The sequence below is a fragment of the Sus scrofa genome, chromosome 17 (assembly GCF_000003025.6).
Source record: "Sus scrofa isolate TJ Tabasco breed Duroc chromosome 17, Sscrofa11.1, whole genome shotgun sequence".
NCBI lineage: Eukaryota > Metazoa > Chordata > Mammalia > Artiodactyla > Suidae > Sus > Sus scrofa.
Window position 1 is genome coordinate 20,076,065 of NC_010459.5, and position 14,213 is coordinate 20,090,277.

General features: G+C 41.3%; 1 long non-coding RNA gene across 4 annotated transcripts in view; it reads left to right on the forward strand.

Moving 5' to 3' along the window:
- LOC106506610 overlaps nucleotides 1-14,213 on the forward strand; it is a 381,893-nt gene that overhangs the window by 291,978 nt on the left and 75,702 nt on the right. For all 4 annotated transcript variants that reach the window (XR_002339929.1, XR_002339927.1, XR_002339928.1 and 1 more), the window contains exon 5: nucleotides 1,381-1,468. This is a non-coding gene — a long non-coding RNA (uncharacterized LOC106506610). The remainder of the gene's footprint in view (nucleotides 1-1,380; nucleotides 1,469-14,213) is intronic.

A 14,213-nucleotide genomic window follows, 5' to 3' on the forward strand; every position in this document is an offset into this window, starting at 1 on the left:
CCCACCCTCTTTCTTCTCCCCAAGTATTTCTTCTTTTGGTTACTTGATGACACCCTCTGCATGGAAAGCACACTCCTCTATGCTAATATCCAGGAACTGGGCCAGAGTTCCACTTGTGTTTTTAGTTCTGTCTACTCTTTCCACACCCATTGGAAAGCCAAGAACAGATCTGTGTGACTTCCAACTCCTTTTTGGCTTCCCTGGTCTCACTTTGACCACATGGAAATTCTTTACCCCTTATAATCAAACTTAACTCTGACACTCAAGTGGTGATTTACAAAGATCCAACTAATAGGGTATGCGTTTTCTTGTTCTGCTCTTGTTTATCAGTAGTGTATTCTATAATAGCCTCAACTGCATCGTCTCATTCCTTTGTGTTTTTGGCTCACCTATCAGAGCAAATGAGAAGTGATTCTTGTCTGTCTCTGGAGTGAAGAGGAATGGAGTGGTCCCAAAGATTATTCACATTGGAAATGATTTTGTGTGCTTTCATTTTGATCCAACTTCCTCTCTTTATTGGAAGCTGAAGTTCATAGTGGCTGTTGTAGTTTTGTGGGCCATTTTCATTATTATCACCTGGTTTCTAGGCATCACTTTAAGCAGCAAAGTGAGAACCTTGCTGAGAAAGTTTTAGCTGGAGGTGAAGCATTAATACAAAAGGGGAGATTTTTATATAGAATGTATTTGGTGGCAAGTGACAGAAAATATAACATAAATTGGCTGAAAACCTAACTCAGAAGGACGCTGAAAAGAATATGCATGGGCTTAGAGCTGAAAAGATCAGAAGTAGGTTGTCTTCAGGCATGACTAGGTCTAAGGTCTGACAGTGCCCTCACTAGTAGGTCTCCCACAGTTGCTTCTGTTTTCTTCTTTGTTGGCTCCATTCTCCTACAGACCCTTCCCCCATGATGGCAAGATGACTTCCAGCACCTCCATGTGTACATTTTATTCCTCTCGTAACCTCAGTGGAAAGGAAGGTGCTTCTTAGAGGTTTTTTTTTTTTAGCGAAAGTGGTGAGAATAACTTTGATTGCACTCTCTTGAGTCACATGTTTCCTGAACCAATAACAGTGGCTGTGGATGGAAAAGGCTAATGGGCCAGACCTAGATCATATGCCTTCTTTGAGTCAGAATCAGAATAAGATTGAGCTGGTTTCATACAAGATTATCAAATTCTTGTTACCATAATAAAGGGGAAATACATTTGGCAGAATAAGATAACATTTCCTTAAGGTATTCCTCTGTGGTTCTACTGAGACATGTGCCCAATTATTATTTTTTTTAAATGAACAAACCTTACAGGAGGGAAAAAAGAATTTAAAACATCCCAACCCTCTTATACAACTGTTGTAATCAAAGACAAATCTGATCACTTCTCTAGGATACCAGGGCAGACCCAGAGACCCCTGGAGAGGAGACACTTACCAGAAGCTGATCACCACTTGGCAATGAGGTGACTGTGTTCACAGGTGGGTTTGGCGGGAGTGGAGTCATGTCTGTGGACAGAGATACAGTATTGCATCACCTGTGAGAACAAAGCAGAATAACAACCAGCCGATTTCAAAGGAAAACCACCTTTATTTCCTCTATTTATTTTTAGTTGTGCAAAGGGCACACCTGGGGATTTCCAAGGGGATATGGTGAGAGCCAAGTGACTATTAATGTGTTTCCTGAGACTATGTGGAAGTAAGACGCACTGCCTGCCTCTGCCTCGGTCATCAGGAAATTTCATCCTCTTTCCTCTGCTTGGGGAAGAGAGGGTTGGAAGGAGAGGCAGGGCCTGGTAGTGGGATACCTTTGGAGTGAGTTCACCTCTTCTCTACCCTCTAGTCCTTGTATAACAGGGCAATGGTAAGAGAATGGATTGAAAGTAAAGCTGTAAGGGGCCCTGGGAAGGCACGCTGCAACGTAAGTGTGGAGGTCTTGCTGGTTGAGTCTACAGTGGGTGCCCAACTTTGTGTTCAGGTGCTGAACTAATGCCATGTCTGTGAATCTGGGGAATTTTAGCCACAGTTGGAGATGCAGCTTTTTCTCTGTTCCCTTGTTCCCTCCCAGACTCCCTGCTCCTGGAGCTTTGGGCATACTTTGGCTGTCTTTGGACTGAAGGGCAAACTCACTCCCAGGCAGCTGGAAGACATTATTTACCTTGAGTAAGAACTGTGTTGGCCATAACTACATTTGTTGAGGTTGGTAGTGGGGGAAATGTCCCCAGAGTCTCACAGGGCTGTGAAGAGATGCTGGGGAGCATAAGCCCACCTGTATTAGCATGGCATCTGTCTTTATCGCAAGGGACTTTCAATGTGGGGAGGAACCCCCAACATAGGCAGCACTTCATCCCAAAGGCTGCGTGACAATGATGGCTCACCGTGTCCTCAAATGGAATGAGGAACCGCTGGGACTCCGCCAACATACCTTCCTCTTTCCTCTGCTTCTTCCTTTGGCTGAGCCCGGGCTTGTCCCTCACTGCTTCCTTTGTTCCATTTCTTCTCTCTCATCTTCCCTCGGGCCTCTGTGTCTGGAATAAGCTCTTCCCTGGAGCCTGCCAATCCAGCAGGCTCCTTTGCTGACCTGCTCTCAAAGCTTTGTCTTTGACGATGATGAGCTGCATCTCTCCACTAAGGTCAGGGATTTGGAAAAAAGAAGGAGGTTCAGAGCAAGCGGCAAATTAAGAGACAATGAAAATAACTGCATCTTAAGCTTTGGAGTCACTCATTTGCATACTAGTTTACTATGTTATTTAAATGACTGGTTTCTTTTAATACACTTCCCCCCCTTTTTTTTTCTTTTTTTAGGGCCTTACCCACAGCATATGGAAGTTCCCAGGCTAGAGGTCGAATCGGAGTTGCATCTGCCGGCCTACACATAGCCACAGCAATGTGGGATCCAAGCTGCATCTGTGACCTACACCACAGCTCATGACAATGCCAGATCCTTTCCCCACTGAGCAAGGCCAGGGATGGAACCCACATCCTCATGGATACTAGTTAGGTTCATTACCACTGAGCCACAATGGGAATTCCCTGGCTTCTTTTAAACTAGCAACAAAATTGTCATTGTAGATTAGAATCTAAAAAGGTTACATAATTTTTTTGTGTGTGTTTTATAAATGCACCAGAGTAAACAGTCCCCAAATTCCTGGCCTGCTTCTTATTCTGTATTCTCTATCTGGATTCTGAGTATAAATGACAACTCTCATATGCTCCCCAGAACAGAATATGCCTGTCATCCCACCCATCCTGCTTCCAGTGGCTCCTGGTTTTACTTAAGGTCTCTGTGCCAACCACCCAGCTTGTCCTTGCTTATTTTAGGTGAACAAGCTGATTCCTAACTGATCCAGCAAATAGCTAAAATTGCTCACATACATGTTTTTTACACAGGCATCAATACTGCCTTTCAGTGTTTGCTCATTTTGTCATTCATTTTTAGGACTGGCAAATAAGGATTTTATTCTTATGTTCATTCTACTTGGTCCTCATGCAGGAGGTGGTATTCAGTAACACTATGAGGGCTTTTTAAACTTCCATTTCGAAATTTGTTTTTGATTTTTTCTTAGGTAGTAGACAAGTGATTTCTGTTTGGCTTTAAACAAACATTTTATTTCATTTACCCCCTTAACTTGCTCTATGTAGAGATAGAGGGAGAAACGTGGGTCATGACATGTGAAAGAAACACTTTACATGCATTATTTAAAATTCACAGGCTGGTGGAAAAGTCACTGAGACTTTGCAAAATTCACTGTGTTTTTCCTTAGGTCTCAGGCACAATTATGTGCTTCCTGAGTTTTCACATTTGAAAATGTATGGAGCTTCAGGGTTTACCCAACACTTGGAAACAAGCAAATGATTCTCAAGTGAGAGTGAAGGCTTAGTTTAACAGGTAAACACATGGAAATGAAGCTCATGCTCTTGGCAGTGTTTATGTACCTACACAGAATCCATGGAGCAGTCCCACCAGAACTGAAATAATTAATTCCTTTACTTGCGTTATTTCACAGCTTTTTTTCAAGGCTTTGCCAAGAATAAAAACTGAGAAGACTATTGATAGAGCAGGATGGAGATTTGAGGAGACCTGTGGGTAGATGTGTTTTAAAGATAGAGACACATTATGTAATGTGGATTGACTGGATGGAAGAGAAAAAGTGTCTACAGCTCAAAATGAAGTGGCAGTTATTAGGAATAGTTCATTTTTTGCTTCCCTGTGCTGGACACAACTTAAGAGTTATTTGTGAAATGGAGCAAATGTAAACCCAAGCTACACAGCAAGGGGTAAATAAATGTTCTGTGGTGCAGAGATTATTCATAATGAAATCTATAGTGGAAACACTGAGGTTTGACTCATGTAAAACCTGTCTGGACAAGGAACGATGAGGAATAACATAAGGAACACTATTTCCTTGGTGATGAGTAAAGAGCTATGTGGTTTTATGTTGTCCACAATTAAGTGTTTGGGAAACAAGGCAGGAAAAAAAAAAAAACGTTCACTAATTCATTCACTTGGCAAATGGGCTAACTTTGGGGAGGTTTTTGAAATGGAAACAGAGACACCCATCCAACCTGGTGTGTAAATGGAACAATGCCAAAGATGACTTGAACATCATGGGAATTGTCCCTGTTCCCTTAAATAAGGCTGTCTTTTCAGCAATCCCACTTCTAGATATATATCCAAAGACAATGAAACTGTTATCTCAAAGGGATATCTGAACTCCTCTGTTCACTGAAGCATAATTTGCAATAGCCAAGGTATGGAAACAACATGATGTATAGATAAAGGTGTTGTGAGATACACATACACACACAGTGGAATACTATTCAGCCTTAAAAAAGAAGGGAACCCTGTTAATTGCATCAACATGAACCTGAAGAGCAGTATGCTAAGTTAAATAAGTCAGACACAGAAAGGCAAATCCTGGATGATCTCACTTATACATGAAATCTAAAAAGCATAACTCAGGGAAATAGAGGAGAATGGTGGTAACCAGGGGTTGGGGGTGTGGCGGAAACAGAAGTTGGTAAAGGGTACAGACTTTCAGCTATAAGATGAGTAAAGTCTGAGGATCTAATGTAAAACCTTGTGACTATAGTGATAACACTGTGTTATAGAATGGAAATCTGCTAAAAGAGTGGAACTTAAATGTTCTCACCATAGGAGAGTAGAAAGAATAAAGCTGTGGGATGATAGGGGTTAATTAACTAGATGGGAGGATCCTTTCACAATGTATACATGTATCACATCATCCTGCTCTGCCACCACATACCTACTGTTAATCTTACTGTGCCTTAATTTTCTATCTTTATTTTACCTTCCTGGCAAAGCTGCTGGGAGGCATAATGGTGCAGCTTTAAATATCTTCCCATTTTATTGTTAATTATACCTCAGTGAAATTGGGGGGAAATTCTCTCCATATTCACGTAAGACAGTTGGATCTGGGAGGAAAGAAGGCAGGCATGAATTTGTGTGTCAGAAAACCATGTTGATTCAAGGAAGGAGGAGGAGGAGAGAAAGAGAGAAAGAAAGAGGGAGAGAAAGAGAGAAAGAGAAAGAAAGAAAAAGAAAGAAGAGAATAGAGCAATTGGTTATTACTACTTTGTATTTTAACGCTTGCACTTTCATCTTCAGAACACTTATTTTGATTTAATTTGTTCCTCCTCATCAGGACTGCAACTCTAGACAGTAATGGGGACGGGGAACAAGAGTATTAAAAAATATCCCTACAGGCATCCCTGAAAATACTACTTTGTTTATATAAATGAATGAATTAATGAATGTAAATGTCCAAGGGAAAGGCATTTATTCCACCTTCCTCTGACAAGACTCAATTTTCCCAGAGGAAAATTAGAAACACTCATAATAGGAACCCTACATCTGGGCTCCGGCTCCCATATTTTCAGAGGTAAGTTTCTTCCCTTAGCACCAGTGTGTCAGCCTGCAGCTGGCAAGCTTATCTTTGTCCTTCTGTTGCCATGCAAACCACACTGAAGTTGACCTTAGTAGTCCTAGCCTGGTGAACAGCAGTTCCAGTGAGGGTCCAGAATGGAAAAATGACCTTTCCCCTCACTGATGCACATGAGATCTGAACTAAGTACTAGGAAAATGTTCCTAGGACATTTCGTACTTATGACTTAATCCAAAGGTACAGATAGGCACATCTTTGGGAGGAATTGTCAGAATGCTTCTCCAACTGCTGGGGATACCAAAGTGCTTTCAAACACCTAGTTTTAAAGAGATTAAAGCACCTTTAAGGCTTTTATCTTCTTTCTAAAATGTGTGGTTCTCACCAATGCTCTAAAAAATAACCTCCTATTCCTCTTCACCTGATGATTTCAGTGTCTACTCAGTTTGACCTGGACATATTCCTATAATCCTAAAGGCCACCTCTTGGAATAGGTGATAATGTACATGTTTCCTCTTGTGGACAAATGCTATGTTACCATGAGGGGGTAATTCATCCCCTGGCTTTCCATGTAAGTTGTGTGCAGTATCTTGAGGTCTACAGAGTCTAAGTAGTGGTGGGAAGTAGTAAAGAGTGTAGGCCATGAAGTCAGACTGGCTAGTTCAATCCCTAGTCCTGCCATGTCCCTGCTGTGTCACCGCGGACACATCTGTGCCTTAATTTTCTATCTGCCAATGAGAGTTTCTCATTTTCCTCTGGGGAAGTTGAGAATTTGAAAATTGTCAATTGAAGATTGTCAGAGAGGAGTTCCCACCATGGCTCAGTGAAAATGCATCTGACTAGCATCCATGAGGACGAAGGTTCAATCCCTGGCCTCACTGTGTGGGTTAAGGATCTGGTATTGCTGTGAGCTGTGGTGTATGTCACAGATGTGGCTCAGATCTGGCATTGCTGTGGCTATGGTGTAGGCCAGCAGCTGTAGATCTAATTCAGCCCCTAGCCTGGGAACTTCCATAGGCTGCAGGTATGGCCCTAAAAAAAAAAGAAAAAAGAAAATTGTCAGAGAAAGCCAGAATGAATGTACTGTACCTTTCCCTTGGTAATTTGACATTCACTCATGCATTAATTCATCTATATAAACAGTAAACAGTGTTGCTGGGAGGGTTAAAGGTGCAGCCCTGCTCTGTCTGTGACCTCTAGTTGTGGAAGCCCAAGAGTATGCATGGAGTGTGTCTAGGAAATTCCAAGGACAAAGCCAGGGAAACACTCCTTAGCCCTTTCTCTGAAATACATCTTTTATTATCCCACTCCTTCCCATTCCCTACTGGCCTTCTAGATAAAGCCAAGTGGTTCTGCTCACTGTTCATGGATATCAGTCATCTGACTGAACGAGAGAGCTTGAAAGTAGCTGGTAAATTCTCACTGTTGTCATTTCAACCATTTCAAATGTCCTGATCCTTTTCCAACACTTATATAAAATTAGATCCAGAATGATGAAGCAAAGAAGCAGCAAACATTTCAATTGTACATAATTATTTTTATTTAAAAGGCATGGCATATAGATGTCCTAATAACGAAGCATTCATCCGTTTCTAGACTGTACCAGGGCACATCTTGTATATATAACCTACCTACACCAGTAATTACAAACAGTGAAAGCTTTTGAGCAAGTATCTGCCAAAATAACTATCATCTTTGCAACAATGCCTAGACTAATTTAAATGGCTTTTAAAAATTTATTCACTACTCCTTCTTTCCATGAACTTATTAACTAGTGTGTGAATCATATCATTTATTATTTGCTTTTATGGCTTATTTATATTATATCTTAACATTTATATTATTATTAGTTATTATTTATAAACAAGGGTTCAAATCATATCACTTATTTTTGCAACCAGAGGGAAGAAAGTCATGTTATTGAAAATATAATTTAGGAGTTCCTGTCGTGGCACAGCAGAAACAAATCCAACTAGGAACCATGAGGTTGCAGGTTCGATTCTTGGTCTCGCTCAGTGGGTTAAGGATCTGGCGTTGCTGGGCTCTGGAGTAGGCCAGCAGCTCTAGCTCCAATTACCCCTAGCCTGGGAACCTCCATATGCCACAGGTGTGGCCCTAAAAAGACAAAAGACAATAATAATAATAATTTATATCAAGGGATATAAAATAATTGCTGTTCAAAAAATAACATAAATAGCATTTGCAAATACTCTAGGTTTAGAAGGCTATTGAACTTCCTTGTAAATGTTTGTAACCTCATATAATCTATTGCCATCTATCAGGTACATCTTCTAGCTAATATAGCCCCAATCCTAAAATACTGCTGGAAGTAAACTTGTAAATCATTTAGTCCCATCCCCATTTGATGATTAGATTTCAAACCAGATACTTTTTAAGTTAGCTAATTGACATGCTTTCTTCTTGTCTTTAAAAATAGAGTTTTTTCAATCTTCTTTAAGTCATCTTCTTCCCATATTTACTAAAAGCGGTGATGAAGTCAAAGGTCACTCTTCTGGGCAGATGCCTGTGGATATCAGATTCCTAGCAGCTCCAAGCTACAGCTTTGAGCCTCAGATTCCTTGGGAGCAACCACATTCATTTCCAGTTTCTTCAGCCCCATGAGCTCAAACAAAAATCTTTCACTGAAGGCCTTTCTCTTTTGCTTTTAGTCATCCTGGGAAATCTCTATTATAGCAGGCTGTTTCCATGCCTCCTTTTCTTCCAGCCTTACTTATCCTGTCTTTGTGTGTGTGTGTGTGTGTGTGTGTGTGTGTGTGTGTGTGTGTGTGTGTCTCTGCTCCCTTGACATGCCAAGTTCCCAGGCCCGGATCAAACCTGTGCCACAGCTGCAACCTGGGCCATGTGCAATGACAAAGGCCAGATTCTTAACCCATTGAGCCACCAAAAAAAAAACTCCTTACTGTTTCTTGTGGTTTAGAAATAGTCTACATTCCATAGTGAATCTTTTTGTATTCTTTGGAAGGCTGGTAGATCTCTACAGAGTTTGGAGAATTGGGCAGAGCAGATATTTCAGAAGCAAATGACCATTGCAAATATCACTTCTTCCAGGTGCTAAAGTGTCCCCTTCATGAGATGGTGGTGGGTACCTGAGAAGTCACTGCCCCTGCTTCCATCAGGGCTGACCTTGGGTTGAGAAATCCTTCCAACCTGGTTTTGAAGCTGAGTTTCTTCATTTCCTAGTTTCCCGATTTGGACAGATGGCTTTAACCTTTTCACTCTCCATTTTCTCCTCTGGGAAATGGGGACCAGGGTACCAGTTTCAGTGGCTGTTGTAAGATTCCCCTGAGGTGACATAAAATATTCAGGGCTGTTGCTGAGTCTGACACATAGGAGGCATTCTGCATCCTCCATGCCTTCAGAGTGGGCTTTTTCTAGAAGTCTTAAGAATTTTCTAAATGACTCCTATGATACTTGGCCTTTCTTGGACACAAAATGAAAATCAGAAAAGCCTCCTTCTCACCCTATGGGTGGCTATCACTCCACATTCTGATTCTTTTTTTCATAGGAAAAGGGCATCTTAAATGTAGTGGGAAAGGCAAGCCCACACGGCAGAAATTCCCAGAACACAAATCCTCTTTATTACATGGTGTGTTTCTGTACCACAGGTATCCACACAGATGTGGTCATCAGCAGAGATAACTAGTTTACAAGCCCTCCCTGGAAACTCCTCACAGTTCTTAGCAGAATAGTGATTCCCAGCCAAGCTCTGCACTGAGGCTCAGCCCGCGATGAAAGCATTTCCAACTGTCCCACAACACAAAGAATTAGAGAGGAGAAATGACTTGTGGTGCCTTCCAGCCAAGAAGTGAGCCCAGGGATCACCTAAGAGGCTAAAAGCCCATTAAAACAAGTATCTGCTGTAGCCTCTTCTTCCTGTGCTTGTGTCTGTCTGCCTGTCTTTCCCTCCTTCCTTCTCTTCCTCCCTCTCTTCTATCCTCTCTTCCTCTTTTGTTTTCCTTCCTTCTTTCATTCCTTTCCCTTTCTTTTCTTTCTCCCTTCTTCATCTCCTCTTTTCCTAATGGAAAAATACCACTTTATGTCAAGGAAACACTGGGCAGCATCTGGCTGTTGCAAGTGTTAATGTGGAGATGACAACACATTCATTCAAATTCTGACCTCTGTAGCTACTTTATTCATATTATTGGTTATCTGTCCTTAAGTTGTTACCACCGATGTCTAAGGCAGCAGTTTGGCATAAGAAATATAGAGTATGTTTAGGAACAAGATAAAAACCTTGGCTCAGCCCTGGTTTCTGGTCTTCTTGATTATAGGACTTCCCTGAGCTCTCAGGTGGCTCAGTGGGTTAAGGATCTGGTGTCACTGCTGAGGCTTGGGTCACTACTCTGGCATGGGTTCAGTCCCTGGCCTGGGAATGTCCAGATAGCACAGGCATGGCTAAAAAGTCATAGGGCTTCCCAAATAGGGTAGTCCTGAGGAGTCAATGAAATAAATAAGTGAAAACAAGTTACCTGTAATTGATTTAGAACTATGGCCTGACTTAGGTCCTCTTCTTTAGAAGCAGAGCCTCAGAAAGAGATTTGGTTGCATGTGATTTATGGGAGTTGAGCTCTCAGGAGGAGGTGAGTGAAGGAAGAAGAGGTTGGGGAAGGAGCCATGACAGAATATGGCCCCTGCTGGGCTCTGGCTTTGCCCTGATCCAATAGAGGCTCTGGAGCAGGCATGACCCCGTGCATCTTTCCCTCCCTTGAGGTGACTGGCTGGCCTTTCACATCCTTCACGCCATCCAGTCATTGGCAGTGGGCTGCCCTGCAATGGGAGTGGGATGGATCTCCTGGGAAAATGACCACCATTTTGCCAAGGAAAATCCCTGAAAATGGGGCCATTGTGAGCCATTAGCTATGATAGAAGAATAACTAATGAGAATTAAATCCATTTTAGTTTATCGAGACAAGGGGTTGACAGAGAAGTTTATGATTTAACTATTTCAGCGAAAACTTTTGGGGACACTTAGCAGATGTTTTCAACCATCCCACTGCCACTGATCATACATGAGCAGGGTGAGGACTCACAGGAGACAATCTTCGGGTTTAGTTCTGAGCTTGTAAGCTTTGGCTACATCCATGTGTAAAAGGAGAAGCAGAAGAACAATTACAATAACAATTACAAAAGCCTTAATTAAAGCTCTACCCATGGCTATTTCATCCAGCTCCATTGGTCTTTGCAGACTCATGAGTTAATTCTTCTCATCAGCACTCTTGCCTTGGGTTATCTTGACAACGTTTCTGTCTATATGTTACTTCTGCTCACATAAAAATCCAAGTTTTCTTTAACTGAAAGCACATTAAAATTTTAGAAGCTCTTATGTTGGCACCCTCATTCTCTTTGTCATGAAATGCTTTTTCCTTCTTCTTTTTTTTTTTTTTCTTTTTTATGGCCACACCTGTATCATATGGAAGTTCCCAGGCTAGGGGAAAAAAATCAGAGCTGTGGCTGCAGGCCTACACCACAGCCATGGCAACACTAGATCTGAGCCACATCTGCAACTGAACAAGGCCAGGGATCGAACTTGCATCCTCATGGATGCTATGTCTGGCTCTTAAACCCACTGAGCCACAATGGGAACTCCATAGTTTCTTCTGTTCCTCAAAATGGTGAATCAATCTTTTTCTATTTCTAATGGAATTTATAAGATTGTATTTATTTTCCTCTTAACAAAATGGGTACCTACAGTATAGCTTGTCTATTTATCACTCTTCCCATCAAATTCTATTAATAATAAAATAAAATTTAGGCTTCTTATATATAAAAATATCACATATTGTTTATTCTTCATATTTTATAATCTGTATCTCTCAAAGGAGATATAAGAGATTAACCTTATAGAAAATTAAATTGATTCTATGGTTAACATCTAATATTAGCCTAGGTATATTATCCCAAAAATTTCAGATGTGCCTCCTTCCTATATAAAATAATCCATTTTTCTTTGCCTTCTTATTAAAATGTTGTCCAAAAGAATGGCCTAATGTGGCTTGCTGCAGGGTACAATTCACAGAATAAACAGATTACATTGTCCTGTTATTCAGAATTCTATCATGGCAAAATGGCCATTGTCTTCTGTCTTCTTTGTCTTCTGGACATTGGGCAATAGCAACACTATAATGTTTTTTTGGGGGGTGGGTTGTGAACAATCAGAGGCACTCCTCTGGCTTATTCTCCTTACATAAGTGAAATGAGTTAATGACAAAGTAGTCTTCACAGACTTAAAATGATGACAGAGCCAAGAGCCAAGGGTATGAAATGACTAAGGCGTTGTTGCTGTGGCTTGAGGGGGTGGGAGGAACCACCCTCTGAGGTGTCCGAGTGGGTCACCCAACAGACTTGCCAAGGACTGGAAGGGAAAAATAAGTTGGACAACTCTCCTCTTGGGACAAGACCCAGAGTTCCTTATGGGTGGAGACTAGGCTACATAATTGAAAGGAAAGAAAAAAGAGTGGATTGGCATGGGACTGAGTTAGGGAAGAAGGTGTTTTAAGTGTGATGAATCCTTGGCTTCCACTCAGGTTCATACTTCTTATCTTTATAAAGATCTAAGATCCACTTTCTTATTGGATAGTCCCAGACGATGCCTCCATATCAATGGAAACAGAAATATTTGAATAATGCTTACACAATTCTTCTTTGGCACAAATATATTCACATAAACAAAATTAAGTCACTAGCCACCTCACTGGCTTATTTTTCCTTAAAAAACTGAACTTTTTTTTTTCTTTTTTAAGTGTTAGGCTGAGATATTGAGGGAAAGTATAAGTTCTGAAGTCAGGTCACAAGCCAATATAGTTTTGTTTTTTTTCCTCCAGCACTATAAACTATGTGATGCTAAAATATAGCCAATTTTATGGATTGGCTTAAGATTAAGAAAACTGACCCTAATGTAATGAAGTTGGTGCTATTAACACTCAGTGGGGCAGCACTTTGATTGTGGGCAATGCTAATAGAGGAATTACACTCTCAGGCATTGCTCCAAGCATTATACTAGGTCCCTAGCCTCAGTCCCGCCCCCTCCAATTTTCCTTCACCTTACAGCCTTCATGATCTATCAGCAGTGTCAGTATAGTTACTTACCTCCCTTACTTAAAACCCTTAGATATTGTCATGGGTTGAACTGTATGCTTCCCCCTCAGATTCTTGTGTTAGCGTCCTAACTCTCGGTACCTGGAAATGTAATCTTGTTTGGACATACAATCACTGCAGATGTAACTGGCTAAGATGAAGTCATGAGGGTGGATCCTAATCCAGTATGATGGTATTTATAAAAATGGGAAACTTGTACGTATAGTTTAGTTGGCTAGCAAGCTAGCTAGCTGGGTAGCTAGCTAGCTAGACAGACAGAGTATGTGTAGTAAGAACACCATGTGAACACAAAGATAGCCATCTGTAAGCCAAGGAGGGAGGCCTAGAACAGGCAAGGGCCCTTATGACCCTAAAAAGGAACTGGCCTTGCTGATACCTTGATTTCAGACTGTTAGTCCTCATAAGACAATGAATTTCTGTTGTTTAAGCCATCCAGTTTGTGTTTTGTTACAGCAGCCCTGGCAAACTAATACATATACACTTCCATTATTTTAGGATGATGTTCAACATCCTATACATGGAAGCAGATGAGTAGCATATAAAACCAAAGAGCAAATGCATCTCAAGCTAAGCAGACTTAACTTTTTTGAATTGTCAACAGGCTTAGTAAAAATATATTGAGTGATTAGCATTGTTCAAGGTGCTGGATATTTGGCTGTGAATTAAACTGGCCCACCACGTGTCCTTAGGGAGTTTACACTGAGACAGACAACTAATTACACAAAGAATTAATTACTGTTGTAACGAGTTAAGAGATTCAGTGGAATGTCCTAAAGAATGGAATACTAGGGGAACCAATCCTTTTCTTAGAGGAATCAGGAAAAGCAGGAAAGGCTTCTTTGAGGTAGTTGTGGCTTAACTCATATTTGAAGGATCTGTAGATGTTAGTTAATGGAAAGAGATGCTGGGAGAAATGGCTTCAAGGTTTAGGCAATAGCAGTTATAAAGATCCCGAGGCCAGACAGACAGTTCCTGGAATCAAACAAAGGTAAAAGCATAGGTGGAACAGAAAGGCCTAGGTAGAGACTAGTGCTGGGTGGGACAGGGGAAGCAGAGAAGAGAAGGATCAGCTCCCAAGGGCTGTCACACCGTCAGAGCTGTAATACTAATTCTCCCTCAGACTGCAGTGTTAATAGATCCGGGGAGGCTGTGTGGTAGACTACGGTAAGAGGTAAGGATAATGAAGAAAGGGACCGGGGTGGATCAAG